General features: G+C 45.1%; 1 protein-coding gene across 1 annotated transcript in view; it reads left to right on the forward strand.

Moving 5' to 3' along the window:
- Positions 1-15862: 15862 nt before the first annotated feature.
- The window catches only part of HRAS (HRas proto-oncogene, GTPase), a 300976-nt gene continuing 289080 nt past the window's right edge, over positions 15863-27758 (forward strand). The window contains exon 1 of the mRNA XM_069223063.1: positions 15863-15998. The gene's annotated coding sequence lies outside the window, so the exon portion shown is untranslated. The remainder of the gene's footprint in view (positions 15999-27758) is intronic.

Raw genomic sequence — 27758 nt, forward strand, 5'->3', positions numbered from 1 at the left:
AAAAAAGGCTGATCTGCCTCCAAGGTGGGCAGAAATGGCCATCACAAATGTGCCCCCTTTGGGGGGTGACCCTTGCCAAAGGTGCCGCCGCCCCCCACACAAAACACACACAGGATCCCTGGTACCTAAGTGGATTCTGCCCCCCTTGGGGGCAGATGGGCGTAAAAAAATTGGCCGATCTGCTCCCAAGGAGGGCAGAAATGGCCAACAGCTCTGTGCCCACTTTAGGGGGGACCCTGGCCAAAGGGGGCAAACGAGGGGCACCCCCAGCACTAAACAAAAAAAAGGGAACCCAAAAAAAAATCCCTGCCATATTGGTGGTTTCTGCCCTCCTTGGGGGCAGATGGGCCTACAAAAATAGGCCCATCTGCCCCTCAGGGGGGCAGAGATGGCCAATACGAAATTTCGACCCTGGCCCAAGGGGTGCCCCCAAACACACAAAACACACACACACTTCACAATCCCTGGCGCCTAGTGGGTTTTGAGCCCCCCCTCCCCGTGGGCCAGATCGGCCAAAAACATGGCCTATCTAGCTCCAGGGGGGGCCGAAACATATAAAAAGATTATTGCCCCCGGGGCAGTGACCCTTGCCTAAGGGGTCGCTGCCCTAAAACAAAGAAAATAATTTCCCTGGTGTCTAGTGGCCGATCTGCCGGGGGGGCGAAATAAGAAAGAAAATTAGCCCCCAATGGGAGCGACCCTTGACCAAGGGGTTGCTCCCTAAAATGCATGCCCAACATAATTTTCCTGGTGTCTAGTGGATTTCGCCCCCCGCCCGGGGCAGATCGGCCGAAAAATCGGCCGATCTGCCCCCAGAGGGGGCCGAAAAAGGAAAATAATGCCCCCCAATGGGAGCGACCCTTTCCCAAGGTCCCAAGGGGTCGCCCCCCCAAAACTAACACAAAAAGGAAATCCCTGGTGCCTGGTGGGGATTCCTGCTCGCGATCGTGGAGCAGGAATCCACTGAAAACAGGGACAGGGGGAAAGGAAAAACCCTTTCCTTTCCCCCCGTGTCTGTTTTCCCCCAACCCACCCCCAAAGAGGGAAGGACTCACCTGTAGGTCCTGTTCCCTCGACACGCTGGAAGCAAATGGCTTCCAGCGCGTCCCTCGGCAATATTTGATGACGTTGGCGCGCTGTGAGCGCGCCGAGGTCATCGGATTGCCGATGGGGGGGGGGGGTCGGGGGTGGAAGGGGAAGGGCTTCCCCTTCCATCCACGACCGGGGTGTGTGGGTGGGGGCCTATGGGGAGAGCGCTAGCGCTCCCCCCGGTTCCCGGGTGCAGGACGAGGTGATCGCGTCCAAGGCACCCGGGAACCGGTGCCTTGGACGAGATCACCTCGTCCAAGGCACAGAAGCGGTTAATCTGTTTAAAACAAACAATTGAAAGCAATTGTAACGCTGCACTCCAGGAAAGTTTATATGCTTTTTGATTCAGTTGTGTACACCACCAACCATCACCACTGACGCGTTTCGACCTCCCGGTCTTGCTCGACTGAATTAAAAAGCATATCAACTTTCCTGGAGTGCAGCGTCACAATTGGTTTCAATTGTTTGTTTTAAACAGATTAATCGCTTCTGTGCCTTGGACGAGGTGATATATATATATTTATAAAATTATTATTTTTTCTTCCCAAAATGCCCTTTACTGACTGGGTAAGCCTCAAGGATTAACTTGGGTGACATTGTTTCAGCAAGCAGGGAGCTCTGGGTGAAACCAAAGCACAAACTCTGAAACACCCCACTAAGGCCTTCCAGGACTGGGTCTTCTACTCCACTGTTCTGTCCGTATAGCTACATTAACCTCTCATAAGCATGCACAGATTCCTCTGGCTCCTGGGTTGCCCTCATAAGCACCTCTTTCTGTGAAACTTTGTTTCAAATGCTCGCTGACATTCCTATATGCTGTCATAACATCAGGAATGGACCATTTTGTGGTGTTCTAGTGGGGGCCTGTGTGGGCCAATTCACAACACCCTAGCACTACATCGACAAATCTTTTGAGATGACAACCTCATACACTATATTCAAATCTTCCCAAAGCTCCTTTGAGACAGTCACATTCCTTCCTACTTCTTCATGCCATTTTCCAGGCTCTCCCTGCAGATTGGGTAAATTCCTGGTAAATGAAAGATCAGATCGATTTCAAGGAACATGCACATACGCTCCTCCATGTATTTCTGTCAAGGGGAACTCACCAGTAATTCTAACCTCAGACACACTCACGCACACCGCCTTCAGCCCCAACACTATCTTTTTCACCTTGCCCTCTTTTGTCTTTGACCACCTGTCCTCGAAGTATCGTTAATTCTCCTCACTGCTTTGTATTTTGCATTAACGCTTTAATGTGTAAATGTAAAAATATTTTACTGTGAGATAAATCAAAATCATTACACTGTAAAGAAAATATTGTGAATAAAATCATATGCAACCTAGCTCATACTAATGAACAGTTTTGTTTTTCAGGCATTGTAAGAGGCGGCGGTCTTCGCATGTGCAAATTAGCAAGGTAAAAGAAGGAAAGAAAGGAACAAAAGAACAGTTGTAGATTTGTGTATGTTGTTGTTAGACAGTTCATTAGCCTGCAATCTTCAGTGTTCTTGAGTAAACTAGTGCTTCTGCTAGAATATTGAGATTCAACAGTCTTTAAGATGCACATATTAACAGTGTTAAAAACATCTGATGAATTATGTGTGTTGAATTTAAACTAGCATTTGCCCTGCAAACAGCAGAGTCCTCAAATTTAGGGAGGGGGTTCAAGTTCTACTGCTAGCTTGCAGCATTTAAGTTGCTCTGGTTAAGTAATGTATCAAACAAACCTGCACGGCAAAGCACTACACACTAAACTGATGCAGGCCAAGGATGAGTTAAGCACACAGCAGCTTAACTTTACCCAAATGAACCTGTAGGCCGAGCTCCAGTGACACGGGTAAAAAGTCCCCCACCACTGCGCTCATGCTGCTTACCTCATGGTAAAGGCAGTACCCTTTCACTACTATTATGGTACCGCTTTGGACACCCCTCCCAGTCCAAAAAGACCACCATCTGTGAGACAGGCATATGTCATGCTGCACATGTGATTCGTGTTTGCATGTGACAACAAAAATAGGCATAAGGGATCCAGACTTCAGCACATTTGGGGCATTCAAGAAAGGTGTACATGTCGATTACAACAAGGAGGACATTTCTGTCCCAACAAACCAGGAGCAGTGTTAATTCCCTGAGGATTTTATTGCTCCACAACTGGATTTGGTCAAGATGTAAATTCAATATCATATAATATTTGAGAGCTAAATGTAAAGGGCATTAGGCTTCACAATAAAGGCTGACAAGAATTATAATCAAAATCATAAAGGCTTACTGAAAAATTAAAGGCATTACAGAAAGCAATAAATGGCAAAGAGTTGATCAGTCAGTCATTTGCCATGTAAAGGCATGAAACTCAGAATAAGATGTAATATGTGAAATAGCAGAACAGTATTAATTCAGCTCAGTCATAGATCAGAGATCAGACCGACAGAGTGTGGCCTTCTAAAGATCAGGAAGAGTGGGATCAACATCCTATGGTAAAGCTAATTACATAGTGTAAATACATTATGAATCATACAATTGGTGTGAATGTACAAAGGCCCAGAAATCCCATCCAATCGAGTTAAAGAAAAAAACTGTTTAAAATCACTTTTGTTAGAACTGTCCCACAGACGCATATCATTTTGTTCCAGTCCCTGGTGCTCCTATGACACCTGAGTAATTAGAACAAATTGCTACGAACAAAGGTTACAAGTTTTCATGAGAATCACATAGTCGTGTCAATCAATTAGACCTTGGAAAAGCATTTGCTTTGCCAACACAGCATGAATGCGAAGCTTGAAAACAAAGCATCATGTTGTACATGAGAGAATGAAATGGGTTCAAAACTTTGACTATAAAATATCTTTCATAGTTTGAATGTACAGTATAAAAGGGATAGAAAGATGACTATGTGCAGGAACATGACAGCGAAAGGCAGCAAGAACCATTTTGAAACTGAGGCCTACATTGTTAAAATGAACAAACCTTCAGCACAGAGCATCATTATGTGCCAACAACACTGTGTTATTACAATTATGCATTTTCATTAAAACCACTATACCACTAATGAACTGAAAGCTTTGCTCAGACAGTTTTAACATGAATAATAAGCATCGGCAAAGCCAATAGGTCTCACCTATACAAGAGCTATTGGCTTTGGCAGGGCTCGAAAAATCTACTCGACCACTCGCTATGGCGAGTCATATTTGATCAGGTTGAGCTATTTTTAGTACTTACTTGCCCCTTCTGGCGAGTTGACAAAGATCAGGTGTTCTGTTCAGTTGAAAGGTGGAGGGGCAGTAAAAGATGTCTTTAAATCTTGTTTTTTTAAAAAGTTTTTATTGATTTTTAAGTTTAAGAAGCAAAACCACAAAACATCCCCATGACCCATACACAACTGGATCAACAGCATAAATTCTCACATATCCTACATTATGATAAGTAGCAGCCATCACGCGAAATGTGCAGAGTGACACGGAGAATTATATATAACATCAAACAGTGCATCCCGTCCCCTTTTTTCCCCCTTTTACATATGTGGTATAGTTAATCTGATGTTGACCTGTAAATAGATTAAGGGCACATATGGAAAAGAATAAACAACAGTTTTTGATTAAAATGTTTTAGTGTAAATCAGAGTCCATAGCAGGTAGGGTAGTAGCTGTGCAGTCCTCTTTTCGACTTCTATCAGACAGCATGGCGTTCCATGCCCGAAGGTCTTCGTCTAGTTTTTCATCTGTGCGCACACGTTTCAAATTGAGTTCCTCTGCCCCTCACTATTCACAAACATCTCTAAGCCACATTGTATTTTTAAGGGGCTCCTGGGAGAGCCAGCAGATGACCAAGCAGTGCTTTGCTAGGGTAAGACAGAGGAGTACAAATTTTCTACTGAGTATCTTCTTGGCCGGATTAGCTATAAGACCTAATATGACTTGTTTGATGGTCAGCAGAATGTGCCAGCCAGAGGCCCTGTTAGTGTCTTCTAAGATTTGCTCCCAATAGGGAAGCAGCTTCTCGCAGTCCCATATCATGTGTACAAAGGTATCCCTTGGGGTGTCACAACGGGGCAGGTGTCTGGGCATGTATTGTAGATTGCATGTGGTCTCAATTGAGTGAGGTGAGTTTGGTGTAAAAAATTATACTGTGTTAATTTGGATCTGGCATTAGAGCTGGCCAGTCTCACTCCAGAGAAAATATTTACCCGATCCACCTCCGTCAAAAGGTCCGGGAGCACCTCCCCCCACCGGGTCTGGACCCGTAACGGGGCGCCAGGCAAATCATCTTGTGGTGCTCGGTATGTTTGGGACACCTGGCATTGTCCAGCTGGTCCCCTGGGGAGTTTGGAGAGTGTAGAAGAGGTTAGGGGGACTCTGGGAATGTCGTTCATATCTCCCTGTCTGTCACAGAGATTTTACAGTACTGTAGGAATTGCCCTGGTCCTAGGTGAAAGATGTCAAAAGATGTCCGTCATGGAAATAAAACGGCCTCCCAGGTAAAGATCCTCTAGTGTGGTAAAGCCTCCCTCCCTCCAATGTTGGACCGACATAGATTCTGTAATTTTGGGAATTGGTTGTAGGGACCACAGAGGCATGTCAGGGGCATAGGGTGCTCGGCGGATTACCCTGATATCTGTGTTTTCCCAAAAGTGGCCTACGTGTCGGATCACATAAGGGACATCCAGGGGTAGTCTGGTTCCCCTCATTAAAAGGGATGGTAACTCCTCTGTTTCACAGGAGCTCTCCAGCAACCGTTTCTCCCAAGAGGCATCCAGTGAAAACCAATATACTGCATGTTGCAAGTGAGCCACCATGTAGTATAATTCAATGTTCAGGACTTCCAATCCTCCTTTCTCCTACCTGTGTTGTAAGGTGGAAATTCTGACTTTTTTACGTTTATCGGCCCATAGTAGATCAACCATGATAGTGTTGGTTTTCCGAAAGTATGCTCTGGGGTTCATGTAAAAAGACCCTTGCAGGGTAAAAAGGCAGCGAGAGAGTATTATCATTTTTACTATAGCGATTCTCCCCATAAGTGACAGAGGAAGATTCCGCTAGAATTTCACTGGAGATTGGAGACCCATTATGACTCTACCTATATTGAATTCATGAAAGGCTTGTGCCGTGGGTGTCAATCGGATCCCCAAATATCTGATGTCTGCGATATCCCATGGTATCGCTAGTCGTGAGAGGGCGTTGAGTGGCCAGCGTGACCCCATGGGGAACAATTTTGACTTGGAGGGGTGAAAATTGGAGGGACAAGACATTCTCAAACTCCTGCAGTCATACCATAAGGTATGGTACCAAAACTGATGTATCTCGCAGATATACCAAGGTATCATCAGGATATAGGGAGCCTACGTGAACGGTCCCACCAGTCAGGATGCCCCATGGAGTCAGTGTCTGGCGAAGGTGTGCTGCTAATGGCTCCATGGCATGCGCAAAAAGCAATGGGGAAAAAGAGCATCCCTGCCTAGTTCCCCTACCAAGAGTAAAGATCAACGAGACAGTCATCCCCATCTTCACCCTAGCACATGGGGCCGTATGTAGGAGCTGTATCCAACGTATACAGGCCGCTCCGAAACCAAGCTTACGCAACACCTGCCACAAATATTGCCAATGTAGAGAATCAAATGACTGTGCAATATCCAGAAAGGCCAATGCCATTTCCTCTGGGGAAGACTGTGTGGAATGATATACATAGGACAGCCGGCGTAAATTATGTAAGGTGCTGCGCTTGGGGATGAACCCCGATTGGTCCGAGTGTACCAGGGAGGAGACATAGGGTAAAAGGTGGCGGGCCAAAACACCACTCAACACTTTAACATTGATACTCAGTAGTGAGATTGGTCGGTATGCTGATGGCACAGAGGGGTCTTTATTTGGCTTTGGAACCATGATTATATGCGCCTCATGCATTGTGGGAGGAAGCCGACCGAGTGTCAGGGATTCCTCAAAAACTTCAAGGAGTCTCTCTACAGAATATTGCCATATTTACGGTAGAACTCTGCTGGGAATCTGTAATTGCCAGGAGTCTTCGAGGTTTAAAGTAATCGGATTACTGAAGCCAACTCCTCCTTGGTAAGAGGGTGGTCAAGGGTCTTGCGGGCTTCCGATGACAGGACTGGGAGAGTCACCCGTGTTAGATATGCATCAGTATCTCTTATGTTTATCGAGGGTGGAGGGGCGTAGCAAGTACTACGGTGTAAATGGAATACATCTTTAATAGCTTCTTGGGAATAGACTGTCTGACCTCTGGCGTCAGTAATGGAGAGGATAGGAGTGTGCAAGGTTTCCTGTCTTACCAAACGGGTCAACATCGCTCTGGTCTTGTTGCCCTCAGCATGGAAACGTTGGCGGTGGGCCATATATAAATATTTTTCCATCCGTACCCATGCATCTAGCAATTGCTTTTGGGTTTCAGTCCAGTCTCCTAGACGGTCATGTTGTGTCGGGAGTTCCTGCTCTATTCCCCCAAGGTTATTTTCAAGCGTGCGTATATCCTTCTTTAATTGTTGTCGAACCCCATGAGATGTCTTAATACAGACACCCCGAAGGACTGATTTCATTGCGTCCCATTCAGGGGCTCTACTACCCGAGGCGCCTCAATTTTCCCAAAAATACCAGGACAGGGATTGTGCGTATATTCTTTCAAAGGGAGGGTCTGCCAAGGCATCCGAGCGCATGCGCCACATCGGTATAGGTGAGCATCTGCCATGGTGCTCCAGGTCCAGGAGGACCGGAGAAGGGTCGGACAAGAATCTTGGAAGATATACTATATTGACTACCACAGGAGTGAGACTCTTCGAATTGAAGAAGTAGTCCAGGCGACTGTGAGTGCCTGCAGCAGGAGTATAACAAGAGAACTGAAATGTGGTGGGGTTGCGAACTTTCCAAACATCGCAGAGCCCCAAATAGTTTAGCAGGGAGAAGAAGTCAGTAGTCTTATGTGGTTTAGTGTGAAGCCGGGGCAGCGATCGGTCTAGATTCCCATTAAGGGCACTATTAAAATCTCCCGCTAAGATTATCTCAGCTTTGAGAAAAGCAGCAGACGTATTAAAGGTGGGACAGTCCAAGTTAGGGGCGTACAAATTTTATGGCCATTGAGCAGACCATAAACAATTAAAAAACGACCTTTGGAATATATAACATGCTTTTGTGTGCAAAGGGAACACCTGGGGCTATCCAGGTCAATACTACCCTAGGACGTAGAGTATAGTTGTCCTCTTCATATTTTATTTAGGGACCGGATACAGTCTTCCCAGACAAGTGTCTCCTGCAAAAAAGCTGTGGAAGACCTATAATGTTTCAAAAAGGCACAAATCTGCCTGCATTTCTCCAAATGAGCAATTCCCCTAACATTCCCTGTTATGAATTTAGTGCGGAGGTCCATCTCATATGGAAAAAGTGTATATATATATATATGTATATATATATATGTATATATATATATATATATATCTTCTGTTTGACGTCCCTTTCCCTCCTGTTGCCCTGCGGGTAGTGTAAATGAAAGCCAGATGTGGAGGAACCTGTTTATTCCCAACTACAACTCCCCAAGTCCCCCCCTCTGGGCAGCCCTACTAAGTGCACCCACCTACCCTGTGGCAAGTAGCGAACCCATAGGAACCGACCCTTTACCCAATTACCCGTAGTCACCTAGAATCAAAAATACAACTATACATCAACAATAGGACCAGTCTTAGTTGCTAAGCTGGGGGGGAGGGGCCTCGCAGGGGTGTGACGTGCACACGTCTCAGCTCCCACTCCGTATCCTCCCACTTGAAAGTGTAGGCTCCCGCCCACTCTGGGCCAATGCTAATAAGGAGAAAAGACAAACATATGCAAAAGTGTCATTTACAGCAGTCTCATTGAATGTGCCCCCCTCAAATGGCCACCTCCAGAGAACATAAAGGCATGAAGCAGTATTTTGGTTGTGGACCCACTATATATGTAGTTCCTATTAAGCAGCAGTATTTCGAATACCAACAACCCTCACAGTCAGACACCATCGCCGTTGTCATATGATAATCCATATGATAATCCAGGGCTACCGGAGTCCTGCTGGGATGAATCGTCTGGTCGACTCCGATCCCCAGTCTCCCGCAAAGTACCGTTGGGGCATACTTTGATCATGTCCGCGGACCAGTCGTCTGCCGTCACCCTCGCGGGAGGCAGCCAGCAGCCAGGACGGGGTCACTGCCGTGTGGTTGAGTCTCTGGCTTATCGCCGCCGCTCCTGGTCCAGAGGCTGCGGTAGCGAGTCAAGCTATTCGCTCGCCTCCGAGGAGCTATAGAAAAAGTGTACCATCTCCCCATGTTGGACACATAGCTTGGCAGAAAACAGCAGGCTGTATTTCGGATTTCTGGTGTGCATGCGTTGTTAAACCGCAGTAAAAGATTTATGTTGATCTTGCACTCGTTGGGTGTAGTCTGGGAAGATAGATATCGGTTTCCCCTGAAACACTGGCAGACCATGGGCTCTCTTCCATTGGAGAATTGCATCCCTATTACCAAAGTTGAAAAGACGAGCAATAATAGGTCTAGGCAGGGCTCCAGGTCTGGGAGGAGGGGCCGGCGCTCTGTGTGCCCTTTCAATGGTGAAGAAATTTGACAGTTTCTGGGGATTGAGCAATGTTGTCAACCACTCTTCCAAGAATAGTTTGGTGGAGGGACCCTCCGCTCTCTCAGGAAACCCCACAAGGTGGACATTGTTTCAGCGGGATCGGCCCTCTGCATCTTCCAGTCTGTCATCTAGACGTGCCGTCAATCTCTGTAAATCTAACACTGTTCAGTGCAAAACTCCTGTTGTAGCATCTCCACGTTCTTTTCCGTCTGCGCTAGGCCTGCCGACACCTTGCGTAGGTCCGCACAAAGCAGACTGACCTCAAATGGGCACCATGTCGATTTTATGTACCACTTCAGATTTGGATTCCTGTATTGTCGTCATGAAATCAGCCAGACCAACTCCCTCTCTGCCCCCCCCCCCCCACCGTCTCCAGAAGGTCCCATGCCCGTCCCCGTGGCCGGCAATGTCTGTGTGTAGTTGATGATTTTGTTAGACTGTGGTAGTTTCTGGTGCTTATCTTTCACCATCATGGCCTCCCTTGTGCAGTGCAGCCGAAGCCGCAGTCAAATCCAGTCCCGCACACACACTTCCCATCGCTGGGACCGAGCAGACCGGGCAGCTGACCCTCACTTGATTTTAACTGGGAACCCCAGAGTACAGAAAGGGCTGCTGCTGGTAATCTCAGACTCACAGCATCGGGGCTCCTGGTGGGATCAAAGCCACGCCATCTGGCAATCCCTACAGGATCTCGGGGCCTGGGGCCAAAACCCGGCCACCCCTGTACCGTACCGCACCGCTTCAATTTCTCCCTATCCAGGGGCTGGGACAGACCTCTCACCTCCCGTTCGCATTCCTGCCTCCTCACCGATGGGCTGCACCTCTCTGCAGGATCAATGGGCAGCGGCCGGGCCGGAACTGGGGCCTCCAATCACCTGGCTCCTCACGTCACACTGGCAGCAGGTCCACGACCTCTCACGCCCTCACCGCTTGAGCAGGCCAGGATCAGTCGCGCCCGGAGCACCCCACCTCCAGTCTCCGGGGCCCAACACCTCCATGCAGCTCAGGCGATCAAGCGCGAAAGAGGCATACCCTCCGCGCTATGCCCAGCAGGCCCTCTGTTCCTCGGTCGCCTGCTTCATTGATTTTGCGCTGCTACATGCCGTGTTCGGGGAACGGAGCCTTGGGTGGGGAGGGTTCTCTTAGGAGGTTCAGGGCCGGTTGGGCATCAGGATGATGTAAAATAGCCCCTTGTTGAGACAGGAGCCTACAGTGACTCAACTAGTCGGCCATCTTGGTTGGCTCCGCCCCTTAGATCTTGTTCTTATGTCACATTTGCTCTGTGTTCACAGACAGAGGTCAAAAGTCAGTTTGTCTTACAATTAATTTTCCTTCTGACTGCAGAGTTCCAGGCCTTTGTAAGGTGAACTATGTGACATGTTGTTTAGAGTGTAAAATAAAAGGATATAGCGTGTTAGGTTTTTCCTAACATACAACATTTAAATGACTAAGTCAACTTGGCAAACATTTCAGTAGCTGTGAAAGCCCATTTTTTGTATTTCTATGTGATTAAAAAAATATTTTAATAAGATGAAAGTAAATCAGAATACTTTGTGTGTTGATGTGCAAATTATATGTTTTCTGAAACCCAATATTCACTGATTGTTAATACACTATATAGTTAGTATACTATGTTAGTACACTATATAGTAAAGCTGCAAGTTAGTGGAAAGGTATTTTGACATTTCTTGTCAATATACTGTATGTAGATGACAATATGCTACATCATAGTTTAGTAATAGTGTTTAAACAAACTGAGAAACACTCCTGCCCTGATGGCAATGCTGTTAGTAAACTAAAAGAAGTCATGGGTCGTGTGTCCCCTATATGTGGGCTAGATTCTTGTGATACTTGCAGCAAACATTAGTCTACTTAATCAAACAAAAGAGGTTTTTTTGTACTGCAGAAATGCTGAGCTCAATCATATGTAAGAATTGAGAAAAAGGCAACTATGTAAACTATTTGCCTAGGATCACTCAATTTGAGACCCATTTATGGATCAAGTACATTACAGTTAGGTTGAGTAGATTATTTAAGTTACTCGACCTGCAAGTCTAGTAACATTGTTCTGATTTTTCGAGCCCTGTTTGGCAATGTGTTTTTGCCATGTTGTACATCAGTGTGGCTGCTAAAAGTTAGTGGTGTGGTGTTGTAGAGAGTGGAGTGGGGGAGTGAAGTTTTGTAGAGTGTCAGAGTTGAGGGAAGGAGAGTAGAGTTCTATGGTTCAGTGGCAGAGAGTGTTGTGGGGTGGAATAGGATGGAGTGAGTTGGAGTGGATTGGGGTAGTGGTGTGGATTGAAGTAGAGTGGGGTGGATTGAATTTGAGCACAGTGGGATGGATTGGAGTGGGGTGGTTAGGCTGGATTGAGGTGGGTGGAATAGAGTGAAGTGATAGGACTAGTGTGAGGTGGATTGGATTGGGGCAGATTTGAGTGGGGTGAAATGGAGTGGGTGGATTAGACTAGAGTAGGATGGATTGGAGTGGACTGGAATGGGGTGGGGTGGTTTTCAGTGGGGTGGACTGAACTAGGGTGGGGTCGACTTGATTTGGATAGAGTGGGGTGGATTGGGGTGGTGCGCATTGGAGCGGGGCTTCCTGGACTGAATAGTGGTGGAGTGGAATGGACTAGAATGAGGTGTTGTGGATTGGGGCACGGTGGATTGCACTTAGGTGGGGTGTATTGGAGTTGGATAAATTGGACTGAAATGAGGTGCATAGGACTGGAGTGGAGTGGGGGGGATTGGGATGGAACTGAATGCAGCGGAATGGAGTGGGCAGGGCTGGATTGAGTGCGGTGGACTAGATTAGGGTGGGTTGGATTGGGGTGGATTGGAGTGGGGTTGATTGGAAAGGAATTGATTTTTGTAGTGGGGTGGATTGGATTGGAGTGGACGGAAGTGAGTAGTGTGGACTGTGGTGGATTGGGGTTGAAAGGAAAGGGCTGGATTGGGGAGAATTGGAGTAGGGTGGATTGGGTGAATTTGATTGGTGTGGGGTGGATTGGATTGGTGTGGGTTGAATTAAGGTGGTTTGGAGTGGACTGGACAGGAGTGGGGTGGATTAAGGTGGGCTGTATCGGACTGGAGTGGGCTGGGTTAAGGTGAACTGAATTTGAGGGTGATGGACTGGAGTGAGGTGGACTGAACTGTGGTGGTTTGCACTGGATTGGGGTAGGGTAGATTGGAGTAGAGTGGTCTGGGTGATTGGAGTGGTGTGGGGGGGATTGGAGTAGAGTGGGGTGAGGTGGATTTGAGTGGACTGGATTGGATTGAGGTGTGGTGGGGGATTGGAGTGGGGTGGAATGCATTGAAGTGTGTGATTTGGAGTGGGGTGAGTTGGATTGAGTGAGGTGAGCTGGATTGAGTGGAGTGAATTGGACAGGAGTGGAGAGGACAGGAATGGAGTGAGGCGGAACAGAGTCATTGGGGTGGACTGGATTGGTGTGGAATGCAGTGGATTGGTGTTGAGTAGATTTGAGTGGGGTGGATTAAGGTGATGTGGGGTGCACTTGTTTGTAGTGGGGTGGAATAAGGTGGATTGGACTGGGATGGATTTGAGTGAGGCGGGTGGATTGGAGTGGGGTGAATTGGGTTAGATGGATTGAGGTGGGTTGTATTGGAATGTGGTGTATTGGAGTGGGATGGGTTGGACTGAAGTGGGGTGGGTTGGACTGTAGTAGGGTGGGTTGGAGTGAGATATTGGACTGGATTGGGTAGACTGGAATAAATTGGGGTGTGGTCGGTCAGGCAGATTCTTTTGGACTCGAGTGGGGCAGAATGTTTTTATTAGAGTGGAGCAGATTGTTTTTTATTGGAGTGGGGCAGATTGGAATGGACCGGTTTGCAGTGGAGCAGACTGTTCTGGATTGGAGTGGGGCAGATTGTTTTGGATTGGGGTGTGTCAAGATTGTTTTGGATTGAAGTGTGTCAGATTGTTTTGGATTGGAGTGGGGCAGATTTTATTGACTAGAGTGGGGCAGATTGTTTTAGATTGGAGTGGGGCAAATTGGTTTGGTTAGGAGTAGGGCAGATTTGAGTGGGGTGTGTGGTTTTGGATTGAGTGGGGCAGATTGTTTTTATTGGAGTGGGGCAGACTGAAGTGTGGTAGAATATTGTGCATTGGAGTAGGGCAGATTGTTTTGGATTAGAATGCAGCAGATTGTTTTGGATTGGATTGGGGTCCGTTTTTTGTATTGGAGTGGGCCAATTGTTTTCCATTGGAGTGGGGTCAATTGTTTTGGATTGGGGCAGATTGTTTTGGATTGGAGTGGGGCTGATAATGTTTGGATTGGAGTGGGGCAGATTGTTTTGGATTGTACTGGAACATATTGGAGTGGGGCAGACTGTTTTGGGTTGTAGTGGGGCAGATTGTTTTGGGTTGAAGTAGGGCACATTGTTTTGGATTGTAGTGGGGTAGATTGGTTTGGATTGTAGTGGGGTAGATTGGGACTGGAGTGGGACAGATGATTTTGGAGTAGGGCAGATAGTTTTGAACTATACTGGGACAGACTGGAGTGGGGCAGATTATTTAGGATTGTAATGAGGCTGATTTTTTGGAGTGTAGTGCGGCAGACTGGAGTGAGGCAGTTTTGGATTGGAGTGGGGCAGATTGTTTTCGATTGTAGAGGAGCAGATTGTGTTGGACTGGAGTAGGGCAGATTGTTTTGGACAGGAGTGGGGCAGGTTGGACTGGGGAAGATTGTTTTGGATTGGGGTGGAGCATATTGTGGCTTGGGGTGGGTCAGATTGTTTTGGATTGCTATACTGAAGTGGGGCAGATTGGTTTGGATTGAAGTGGGGAAGATTAGAGTGGGGTGGGTTGCGAGGATTAGAGTGCGGTGGATTGGGATGGAATGAGGTAGATTGGATTGGAGTGTGGCGGATTGGGCGGGAGTGGGGCAAATTGTTTTGGATTCAATGGGGCAAATTGTTATGGATTGGAGCAGATGGAGAGGGGCAGATTGTTTTGGATTGTAGTGGGGCGGATCAGAGTGGAGCAGATTGTTTTGGGTTGGAGTGGGGCAGATAGTTTTAGATTGGAGTGGGTCAGATTAGAGTGTGACTAATTATAGTGGATTGGGGTGAGTGTTTTGGATTGGAGTGGGGCTGATTGGATTGGACTGAAGTGTACTGCACAATTATGTGTTAAAGCATAATTTTGAAAATTAGACATAAGAAAAAAACAATGTTGCTTTGCAATATTAAGAAAAAGATAATAGTCATCTTTTGATAATAGCGCCCATGAGCAAAAACAAAACATAAGTGCAAACTGAGAAAAGAAAACTTGGCAAAAAAAAAAAAGTTAACTGTAGAAAATAAAACTTTGCAATTTTGTTTGTCCTGCTGAGCACGGTTTTGCCAGTCATGCACCTTCTGTTTGCAGGGCGTGAGAAGTTAAAAAGAACAAAATAGTACATCAGTCACATCGGGAGCAGCGGACGGGCACTGATTAAGTTGCAACAATCAGTATTTGGTCCCTGCTCCACGGACAGGAACCGAACTGGTGATATGGCAACCGTGACCAACTACGAGGCTGTAAAGAGTGCCATGCAATCTAACAAATAAGCAAGGGGCAGGCTCTAAGCCCTTTTCTAACTATAACAACTTCACGCTATCGCAGGCTCGACCCTAAAAATGACAAAATAATGAACACTATCACAAAATATGTCACATTACACCACAAAATTTGCCTTATCTTGCCACATAATTTAGTCTACCTGTGAAACCCTGGCAATTTTATATTTTGTCTAACATCACCGCACTCATAAAGCGAACGTGCCAAACCGTGCACAGAAGCCAATGAATGCATTTTTCTCCTTCGCTTCCACGCTTCATTAAGACTAACTAAAACACGTTCGCATAGGATAAGGGTCTGGGTAGAACATCAGAAAAAAAGAGCACCAAACCCTTCTCGCAGAGAGCCAGCGCCCCACATACCCCTCTAAGACGCTCACGCGTCTGAGAAGTGCGCAGGCGCCCAGCTCCAGCACCTAAAAGCCGTTAGAAGACGCGTCCCAATTGACGTCGTTAAAAAAAAAAAAACAGAAAGAAAACACAACTAGGTCCCGCCAATGAGGTGTGAGGGGAGGTCCTGCTCATTCTTTCTCGCTTGGAAGGCGGGTGGTGGGTGTGCCTAGCGTGGGCTCCGGCTGGGCGTGTGCCGTCGCTGCACATTGTTCAGTGGCCGGGGCTGGTGCCAATGCGGTACGGACCTTGTGGGCACGAGGCCACTCAGGGGCTGCGGCAGGGCTTGGTAGCCTGAGCCCCCGTACCTGGCCGCGAGAGCTACGCCCAGAGGAGCTCGGGGTAAGTCACATCCCCAGCACTCCGCATGAGCAACAATCCAGCTCACAGGCTTTCAGCCTGTGGTTGCAGGAGGGATATACTGCATCATATGGGTGTTTTTTCCCATAGCTAGGTCACGGGTGGGTTGTGGGTGCATTATTATCTTGTCTGACTCTGTCCCCGTCCATGGGACTGGAGAGGTGTGGGCTGTTTCTTGGCATACGCCTCTGCACAAGCAGAGCCTCCATCTAAAGCTGTGCGTTATTGCTGAGAATCCGCATAAGGGCATGGTGCATGAAGGGATGGATGTGCTTTATTTTCAATGTATACAGTGTCATTCGGGTGTCGGTAAACGGCACATACGCGATTTGCTATGTTCTTGTATGTATTTGCCACAATTTCAATGAATGGTGCAGTCGGGTGTTTTGCTGTATACTCCGATTTTACGTGGTGTATGCGGTATTTGGCCGATGGACATGGCAATACAGGGACGTCCACCGTTGTTTTAGGTTCGTGTTATCCTTCGGGTCTCGGTGCTGTGAGGGATTCTTGGCATATGTTCTATCTACAGGGGCCGTGGTACTTTCTCTGTCCTCCGGATATGTTGTGCATCGTGCAAGAAGGCGGCTCTGCCCACGGGTATTCAGCCTATGGTGCAGGTGCTGATGTTCCGCATACTGGGTATATAATACCACAGAAGGTAGTGCAGTATGTTGTGGTTAACCTGCCTTTAAGAGCTTTGTGCAGAAAGGATTTGTTGTACTCTTGGTGTTCACGTTGCCCCCATGGCTTAATTTCTTTCTGAAGGTAGATGTGCAGTGTTCTCACGATATTTTGTCAAAAGTGTGTTTGTGCGTGGAGCAAGAGAGGCTTGTTATGTATAATATTGTATATTGTCCTCAAAGGTAGTGTTAGGTGTATGATACAGAAGGGATGGCCAGTGAACATGGTGTACCACCTGACAATATAGATTAGTGAATTTTACGAGAAGGGAGTTCATTGCTCTATTGGCAATCTCTGCCCTCGGGATCTAAGTTTGTAGTACTGGAGGGTTATGCGACCAACTCGTAGAAGTATACGTAGTTTCTCTTACGGAGCTTTTTTTTTTTTTTTTTTTTTTTTTTAACTAAACCAAGCCAGTTACAGCTTGCATAACTAAAAGCAACAAGGTGCTATGTTGCAAACATTTTACCCTTATTGGTGTAGCTCACATTTTAAGTTGCAGCTAACTTTCTAGACTGGGTATGTTTCTCCCCACACGCTTGTCTGGATGACGATACTCCTAAAGTATGTTTAAAATGAACGCAGCATTCTGCTATTTAAAGTATATGCCTTATTATTTACATGTCGTATTATGCTAGCATGAAGGACCGCTTTGAACAGAGGTGCATGAATAATTATCCTAGGATCACACCATGTGGTCAGGTGCGGAAGCAGGCAGTAAGAAGCAAGTGTTCGAGGATGTTAAATTGGCAATCAAGCCACTGGACCACATCTCTCAATGATTATGCTATACACCTCACTGGATATGGGTGGTGGTTTGGGCGGACCAGGTATATTTGTGCAGTGATAGGCGATGTTCATCTTCCAGGTTAGTAATCACTTGCGTGTTTTTGGGTGGCATCATTGGCATGGCGCAACCCTGCGCATTTAATCTACAACAGATCCATGCACTGAAATCACAAGTGCATGAATGGTTCATCCATACTTAATGTTTTGGTGTGTATTTATACTGCCATGAACCAGAACCTCAGTGAGACATGTAGATGGTTGTGATAGGGTCCCATAGTGGAATCAGCTCAATCAACCACAAACAGCTTAGTAATGTGGGCTTTGTGTTACAACAGACATGGACATGGGCTACTGAAGGACATGGGGCCAACGTTAATGAATGGTTGAGAAATCTTAGGTGATGTGTATCAAAGTGTGCATTCACATGCAGTGCTTGTGCGTTCACATGCAGTGCTTGTGCGTTGGCCCAGTTTGTGAAATCACTTCTACCTCACTCCAATCCTTTCTCTATATTTCTGTGGCGTAGCCTAGGAAATTCTGCGATGCACTGGGGCTTGAACAATGCTCTATATTGTCGGACAGGCCTGCAAATAAACGTGCAGTGATCTAGTTAGTTGCGCTGCAGATGGCCTATGCACTGATGTGGATTAAGTGCCAGAGTCAGCAGAAGGAAGAGTGAAACCTAAGCAACCAGCAGTGGGGAAGGGGGGTACTTTCCTTTGCACTGTGGCCTGGCATACCCCCTCCCCCACGTGTCTGTTTCAGCAGCTGGTTGTTGTGTCAGCCACCTCCCTTGTGTGTTTGTCTCCTTCCCTCCTGCCCCACACCCTACAGGATATCCTTAATTGAGGGGAATCCAGAGTCTTAGAGACTTGCTTGTAGAGTCTTTGGGATCAGAGATAATCAACTGCAAGACTTCACCACTATGCAGAGAACCCTACCATCGTTCACGTGCTGAAAAAAACATACGCGCTTCAATGCAAATAAGAAACGTACGGCATTGCCTCTGCTTTTGGAAGGCATAGCTTCAAGTCAGCCCGTACCTCTGGCCCACTGTTTGTGCTTTAGCAGTTCACATTCTTTTATTCTATGTTTACCTGTTATTGAGCTGTAAATTATTATTGCATGTGGTGCACACCTATGTGTGTTTGTGTCCAAGTGTTGTGGTAGATCTGGCTTTGGCAAAGACCATTTAATTTTACTAAAATTACATTTATAAAATACTTAACCTATAGGGGCTTTCAGCCAGCCCTCTAAATCCATTGGTCTATTGTTCTGTCATTCACATTTTTTTCCCAGTTTACGTTACACAGCGGCCACCGTGTAGTTATAGTTTGGTCAGAGGTTCCATAGGCAGATAGTTTTTTTTGTATTGCTAATAACTTTTATGCCATTTGACGAATTTTCGAACATAAAAAAAGTCTTATATCAGCTCCTTCCTGAAAAGTTTTGTGGTTATCCTAAAGTAAGGCTTTAGAAGAGGGGGTGAGGGCTACCAAAAAGTTGTTTTCCCATGTAAATTCGCGTATGAAATTTTGGGAAGCGATACAGAAATAAACTGCTTAATGGAATTACATCAACTTTGTCAGGAAGTTAGAACTTTGTTCAGAAAGTGCGCTTCTCGTAATTTGATGTAAATCATTTTTTTCAGTTTTTGAGAAATTTGTGTTTTAAGAGGTGGTCGGGTGGGCTTGAAATGTTTAAAAAAAATAAAAATAAAAAAAATAGGTAGATCTGGGCAGTTGGTCCTGCGGGACTCCAGTGCTGAAAATTTAAAAAATAGACAATCTGATTCTCCAAGGGAGCTTAACCCCCACTGATCATGTCGGTCCCACTTTGAACAGGAATTTTGCGTGCACCATTACAGGATAAGTGGACTCATTCCCTGTGTGTTAAAGATGAATTAAAAAAAAAAACATATATGGGGCATGGATATGATACTCTTAACCCCGGGCACCTTTTTTTGTACTGCAGGTGAAGTGGCACTCTATGGTACTGCGGGACTGTGCAAGATTCAAAAAGAGTCGCTTGCATGGTTCCACGGTACCATGTAGGTGAAGCTTGTGTGGCAGTACAGTGGGAGTACAGCATACAAATTAAAAAATAATAATAGGTAAATGGGAAACATCTCGGGTGGAGAATCTGCGGGGGTGGGGGAGGGTTAGGATGCCCGTGAGGAGCTGGACAAATTTGATAAAACATTTTTTTTAAATAAAACAATAACTTTAACTGACAAAAACAAAAGCTAAGTATTGTTATATTTAGTCACCATAATAACATCTTACTATACGTTAGAAAAAACTTAGATATTCTCTGGAAAAAAACCAAAGCTTAAAGTCACCTTATAGTTAGGTATGGTACTAATATTTTCCCCTAGGTCGAAAAATCCTCATAAATTCACTGAAAAAAATAAAGGTTAGGCAGTTGGGCAAGGTAATAAGATTCTAGCTTATGTTAAAAAAATAAATTAAAAAAAAAAAAACGCCACTAGAAATTCACTGAAAAAATCAAAGGTTAACGTGACTGGTGACAACATCCATTGGATATGAAAACTGGCTGTAACCGTTTCATACTGGAGGGTATTCAGTAAGGTGCACATGGAGCCAATTTTCCATATTCTCTATGATAACAATAGGTGTAACATTTCGCAGCTAGTATAATATGAAGCATATCTTTGAAATCACCCACATTATTTAGATATCTGTTTTAAATTTTTTTTTTTTTTTTTTTTTTTACTGGTCTTTAAGTGCATACAAACGTAATGCCTCATAGACATTATTGAGATCAGCACCTTATTAAACCTTGAATGCCATCCAAAACAGTGTTTGGTTATTATTTAACTTAAGGAGATGTTCCAGCTAAATAACTCATATAACAGAATTTTAAATGAGCATCTTCACATCCATACATTAGCCAATGATAAGGAATGCATAGGCAGTCCCTATGGACAACTGTCTGTGGTTTGTAAAAGTAGCATACACATATTCCTGACCTGAGCAGACTGACGTATACCATTTTAAGAACACTTGAAATCATACTGCGATTTGAACCGTCTGTATGTATCTCCCATACACTATACGTTTTAACACAATGTATACTGTCTCAGAATTTCTTTCTGAACTTGTGGAAGTAAATATCTGCATTGTATGAATCTCCAACTTGTATAGAATTTGTTGATGGCACTACACGGGAACTCTGTAACGTTATGTGTGCAGAAAACCATTGGTGAACAATGATTGTAAGGAGAAGCTTTAATTTTTTGCACTTGTTTAGGAAACATGCTTTTGCGTTAACCACCAACGTATTAGAAAGCTAAGTCTACAACTCTCACTAGTTGTGTTTAGTCTCTACCTTGTTTAAATTAAGTACTACTTGTGCTCAGAGCTTCACTGGTAGCAAAAGTGTGCCCCGTTTAATTTTTACCATACTGAATAAGACTTTTTTCCAATACTACACTGTTTCTATTTCGCACATGTACATAAACTCTATCTGTGCTGTATATTTATTTGGGCCCTTTACTACCTACTTTTTTCTTTCTAAGTGATGAAACGGTTTATAGAGCTATCTGAGGAGCAACAGCTTGGATGATGACACCAGTGCCATGAGTGATGTGATAACTGAGGTCACAAGCAGTGTATGGTTGAATGTAGAGGTGGTGTAGAGTGCAATGGCATGGAGTGCAGTAGTGCAGAATAGATTAGAGTGTAGTGCTAATGAGTGCACTGATGTAGAGTGGCATACAGTTGAGTGGTGCAGAGTAAAGTGATGTTGAGTTCAGTGGCGGAGAGTGGATTGGTGCAGAGTAGAGTGGTGCAGTGGCCTAGAGGGTTGCAGAGTAGAGTATAGTGGTGTACAGTGAAGTGGTGCTGAGTAGTTGGCATAGAGTGTATTGGTTTTGAATGGATGCTCCTACTACAGCATTTCTGGAGCATGGGGCAACAACACTGAAGACAGCACACCGTACCACTACTGTTATAAAGATCCCAAATGGTGCTAGAACTAAACTCTTCAACCTTACTGTTGCTAACTAGGATCACAGCCAGGACCAATCATCCGAATGTGTCATTTTCTCTGCTCCATGAAATATTCTAACTGCTTTCTTAATGTTGGCCTCATCCCTTGCTATGTTTCCTCTTCCATTAAAAATAATAATAACAGCAAGAGAAATTCAGTAAAATACACAGTCCTCCTTGTAGTGTCAGGAGGTCAAGGGCAATTCTGTGTTGGACATTCATAACAGCCACTGCATTTATTTCTGCCTGCAACTCTTGAAGTGCATCTCTTGTGCCATTGAATGCTATTGCGAGCTCAGCAGACATGTTAACAAGGGCCAATTCCAAATCCTATACACCATATCTAGGGATTAATATATGCATTAGCTCAAAAAATAGACTTTGTCTAGCCTCCAGGATAGGTGTATGTATATCTATTTTATACCTACGAGCGAAACTCCCCAAATTTAATGGCTCATGTGCTGTAATATGCAGCACAACTGAAATGTTTGGTGTTAGAAGAGAAATAGCACACATGCCTTCACAGTGATGGGGAAACATCTTGTAAGCCTTAGTTCCACAAATGAAATACATACCGCCCTGTAACTGTATGTCCAGTGTATGATATTTGCTGAGAGGAAGGCCTACCCCCTCAGGGAAAGAGTTCTGAAATTGATCACACCATTTATAATCAATCCGTGCAGAATTTATTAGAGTAACATGTGCCCACGGTCCCATGTAAGAGCAGGGAGCTGACCATAAAGGATATTTTAGAAATCACATTTGGTGCAATAGCATAATCATTTTCTTAATTAATGGATTGTATAGAAGACCATCAGGTGTTATCAACAATGTCTCTCCACGCATAGTGATGTTCCAGTAATGTAAAGTGTAGTTAACAGTTTTTCCTTGTATCTTAGTTGTCCAGATCCTACTTATTAACTGTCTGTCCCTTATATGTCAATTACCAGTGATATCATCAAATTCTTATATGTTAGTACACTTCCTGCTTTATACATACAGGAAAAACACTGTCCTTTGCAATGTTTCCCACCATAGGAGAAACTGGGTATTCAGCTTGAATTTTTCACAGTATGGTACAACATGGGTACCTCCCAATCCTTCCTTCTGTAGAGTCCCAAGTTACATTTGGTATAAGGCATCCCCTTCCTTGTGCCTAAATCTGGATAGGCACAGGTGCCCCGTGTGAGCCAGTGGTGTCACTGGGGTGTCTGGAAAATTCTCGACACACCCAGCAATTTTCAAGACCTAAGACTTGGGCTACTTTCTCATGTACTGCAATGAATGGATGGTCAGCTGGTTGTCTAAATACCGGTAGCGCATGCGAAATTGAGGTATTAAAACATTATTTGTGCTATGCGATCTATGCAATGCGTATTTTTTTTCTTCAAAAGATATAGATATGAAGTCTTCCTGTTAGTCATTTCTAAGCCACTTTCTCTAATTGTCAGTAAGGCAACGGTATGCCGCGTGCTGTCTTCTGCTTCTCCTACTGGAGAGCATTTGTTTTGTTTGGGGGCCGTTTTATGGACCTGCCCTGTGACCATCACCTTTCTTCGAGACTATGTCGTGTGCTTCACTCAACTGCATCAGTTAGTGTCACCTGACACTTGATGAGGGGACCTCAGAGTGGCTCTTAGGAATGGTCTAGTCTGTCTTCCCCTCTTCTGGTATGTTGCGCTGCTCCACGGGTTGCAAATGCTCATGCATTGCAGGAACCTCTGTCTCGGTGGTTGTTGGTGTGGATCTGCACCTAGTGCTGTGAATCCACTCAGGATATCCCTGCACCTTCACCGCTGTCCGCATCACTAGGAGCACGAGGTGTGGTCCAGTCCACCTAGAACTAAGAGAAACATCTTTTCTTTTTCTCATCATGACCATGTTTCCAGATTCAAAAGGGTGTGTTGGCTCTGAGGATGGATGGGACAAAGCTTCCTTCACCTGGAGATGGTGATGCCTCAAGACTGCTGACAACTTTATAGCATAGTCAGAAATGTTTTCATCAGTCCACAGCAGTACTGCCTGAGATGCTGGGAGAAGCAACCTCAACCCCACACACATATGCCACCCCATCAGTACTTCATGGGGGGGATGAAAAAGGTTGTTCTAGATGGCTTTGCCCTTAAGGCATGCAGCACTAAAGGCAGTGCATCAGGCCATTTCAGACCTGTTACATCAGTTGTCTTTGCTAATCTATTTTTCATTGTGGAGTTCATCCTCTCCACCTGCCCTGAACTTTGGGGGTGGTAAGGGGCCTACAGTTTCCATTCTATTCCCAAACATTCACACATCTTTTGCACAACTGCAGCCACAAATTCACCCCCTCTGTCACTATTTATGCCCTGGGGACCCCAAATAGGGGTATGATATCTTTTGTCAAGCCTCGTATAACAGTTGCTACATCAATCGTCTTTGTGAGAAATGCCTTCACCCATTTTGAAAATTGATCCACACTCACCAGCAAATATTTGAATCCATTTACTGGAGGTATATAGGCAAAATCTATTTGGACGTTAGTAATAGGACCCTGTGGTACTGGTAAGTGATCATGTGAAGCACGTGACCTGCCTTTAGTATGTTGGGCACAGACAAGGCATTAGGAGCAGAATTGTGCAATGAAGACTTATCCCTGGTGCAAACCATTCCTATCTAATTAGGTCATTCATCCCCGTGCAGTGTGAATGGGTCCATGAGCAAGCCTTGTAAGGGGAAGGAACATACTGCAAGGAGCCACAGGTCTCCCATCCCGGTGGACCCACAATCCCTCATCATTTTGCTCACATCCAGCATCAGTCCACACTCCTCACCTGGTGTTGCAGACCATTGTACTTCCTTTACATCAGCTAGCAACCATTGTCTCTGAATATGCTGAATTTATGGAATGCTTTTTGCCGTTAGGGGCACCATCTGTACTGGCTGTAACATGCTCTCTTGCTGCTGTGTCATCCATTGCGTTTCCTCTGGGTATCTTGGTATTAGCTCCTGTATGGGCCTCACATTTTATGACTGTTCTGCTGTTGGGTAGTAAGCAGTATTGCTTTTAACAAGTTCTTTACTAAAAGGCCATTTTGAATGGGACGCCCTGCTGCTGTTACAAAACCACGATACTGCCACAGCTGGCCAAAATCGTGGACAACTCCAAAGGCATAGCGAGAGTCAGTATAAATGTGAACAGTTTTCCCCTCGGCTAGAATGCATACTCTTGTTACAGCATACAGCTCAGCTTGCTTGGCAGATTTGCCTGGGGCAGAGCTGCACTTTCAATTATGGTGTCTACTGTTATTGCATACCCTGCTCTGTAATCCGTGTCTGTTAGTCTGCTGGAGGAATCATCAGTGTACCACTCATACATAGTCTGCCTTTTCTAATGGTGTCTGTTGTAAATCTGGTCTGGGATGTGAATATTTCTACAACCTTAACTCTATCATGGTCAGGAGATCTCATCATAATCACCTATTAAAGGGAATAATGTTGCCAAATTAACAGGTGGGCTTTTTTTAATGGTGATATTAGTGTCAGACAACAACGTGACCTCATAACCTGTGTGCCTGACCGCCAAAAAATGCTGTATTGTTGCTGCTGATGACAGCAACAGCCATACCAAATGTGGCAAATAAACATTACAAGGGTAGTCCATCACAGTGGGAGCTGCCCTGTCTACCATCCCAGCGGCTGCGGCCACTGCTCTCAAACAAGCTGGATGCCCAGTCACTGCTGAAGGCAAAGTCACATAGTAATATGCCACAGGTCTTTTTCCAGAGCCATGCTGCTGTGTCAGCACACCATTTACAATGCCACTTTACTCTGACACGCAGTTTGTAAACAGGCAGCCCCAATGCTGGTGCTGCACACAATGTCCCCTTCAGTTTCTTGAATCATTCTGCAAGTTCATTAGTCCATACAATGTTTTTGGGTGCACTTTGTAGTGTGCATTTCCTCAAGATTACAACATAGGATCTGTACTCGGCGATCCACTGGTGGCAGTAGTTCATCATCCCCTTTTTTGGTGGACGGGGACTGCATGCTTTGAATAATTTTTATTCTGTCAGAAGATATGCAGCGTGTACCTTTTGGATACCACATAACCCAGGTAAGTCACCTCTTTTTGGCAGCACTGACATTTTGACAATGAGGGGTTGTGTCCTCTCTCCTGGAGGTGGTTCAGCAGAGCTACAGAGTCTTTTTCACAAGCCTCAAGTGATGGAGATGCAATGAGGAGATAATCAGCTTACTACAAGATGACACTGCTGCCTTCCAGGTGTAGGCTGTCCAGGTCTCTCTTTACTGCCTGTGCTTAGACCGTGGGACTCTCTATGAAGCCTTGGACGAATCCTGTGAAAGTGTACTGTGTCTCTTTTATTGTGAAGGCAAAGAGGTACTCACTCTGTGGATGGACTCTAATACTGAAAAACGCACTTGTGAGGTCTTTAACTGAAAAGTACTCTGTTTCTGCAGGTTTAGAAGATAATATAGTATTGGTGTCAGGCACAGCAGGTGCTAAAGGAACCACAGTGTTGTTTATCTGACATCAATCCTGTATGAATCTATATTGCCCAGTGTTGCTTTTGAGCAATGGAATTATTGGACTATTACAGGGGCTATTGGTCTTTTTAATGAGCGTCCCTTTATGGGAAGGACATGTTTTTAACAATTCTGAATCATTTTTGTGTTTTGCCCAAACCTCTGAGTTCACTTGTTCTAGGACCTTGTGGTTTTTTTTTTTTTTTTTAAGTCCGCTGTAAAGCCATGTTCCCTTCACGCTTGTCAAAAACTGTAGCCCTGTCGTTTCTGAGCATACACAACATCCAGCACCATCCTGCTACATCTACCAACACAGACACAACTCCCAAAGAAAATGTAAAATCCTTTTAAGTCGTGGAGAAGTTTGACCACGGGGGCCAAATCTTTAGGGCAGAATCTTGGTGCGTCAGCTATAGACACGTGTGGTTCTGAAGCTGGTACTTGAAATAAACTCTCTACTTGTGGTCCTAGCTCAATGCTCATGTCACACCCTTCTTTTCCTACATACAATGTGTCTTCGTGCAATGCCATTGTCCAGTACAAATATTTGTCTGCCATGTAGGTGTACAGGCACTGGGCCTGTAAAAAATGCTGCAGTACAGTGTCTGGGCCCAGGTACTAATGCAAACTGCACTAACTTAGTCACCAGGTCACTCTCAATGTCAGGGCTGTATTTAAACAGTTCTTGAAACATGTCATTGTAGAAATCTCCTCGTAACGGAGTCCATTGGTAGCGTGTTGGGGGGGGAGGGAGAGAGACAAGACAGGGTTTGGACATAACCTAGAATCCTAACTTAATTTGCAAGCAGTAAGTGTTTTATTAGCCAATTCTAACATATCCTCAGGTACTTGTTAGTAAATCCCATTTTGTGAAAAAAATATAATATTGCATTCAATTTACAGAGGAGGTCTCTTCCCAGCAAATTGATGGGTGCATCTGGTGACAGGAGAAACTGATGGGTCATTGTAAAATCCTCCTCAGAAACTGGTAGGGGTTCTGATAATTCTTCATGTATCAGCATTTCATTTACCGCTACAGTAGTTACTGTTTCGCCACTACTGGGACCCAACTTGTTTCTTACTGTTGAGATGGTAGCCCCACTAATCAATTTCCTTACCTTCTACCTTAATTAGGAATATGGGATTCTCCTCAGGTGTGTTAGATACCTTCATCATAAAGCACTGGCCTTGTCCGTTTTCTGCTGCTTAGGTCAGTCCTCTCTCTGCGTGGTCCCATCCTGATTCATGTTGTTCCTGAAAAGGGTTCCTCAGGGAGTGCTGAGTTTGCTTTATGTCTCTAGGCATGGGTGGTTCTAATGGCTGGACCTCATCCCTGTCATACCTGTTTCTATCTTTTCTCTCATACCTGTCATTTCTATCTCTTCTACCTCTATAACTTTTACAATTTCTGCCCCAGTGCCCATACCTCCTGCAAACATAGCACTGATTACTACTCCTGTCTCTTTTCTGGAATCCTTGTCCTTCATCCTGTCTATGCCCCTCCTCTCTTTGTACTTGCTACAACAACATCCCTTTGTTAGTTTTAGCTGAGTCCTTCTTTACTTTGAAAATACCATCCCTTTCCATAGTTGCCAGAAGCGTGCATAGTTCTTGATATCCTTTAGTAGACTAGTCAGGGTGGTGCAGTTTACAACTATGTGCCACAGATGCTAATAATCCATTCATAAATGTCTGATTAGCCAATACTTTATATGCCTCTGTTGTGCGTGGTACC

This window comes from Pleurodeles waltl, chromosome 3_1 (assembly GCF_031143425.1).
Source record: "Pleurodeles waltl isolate 20211129_DDA chromosome 3_1, aPleWal1.hap1.20221129, whole genome shotgun sequence".
Lineage (NCBI taxonomy): Eukaryota > Metazoa > Chordata > Amphibia > Caudata > Salamandridae > Pleurodeles > Pleurodeles waltl.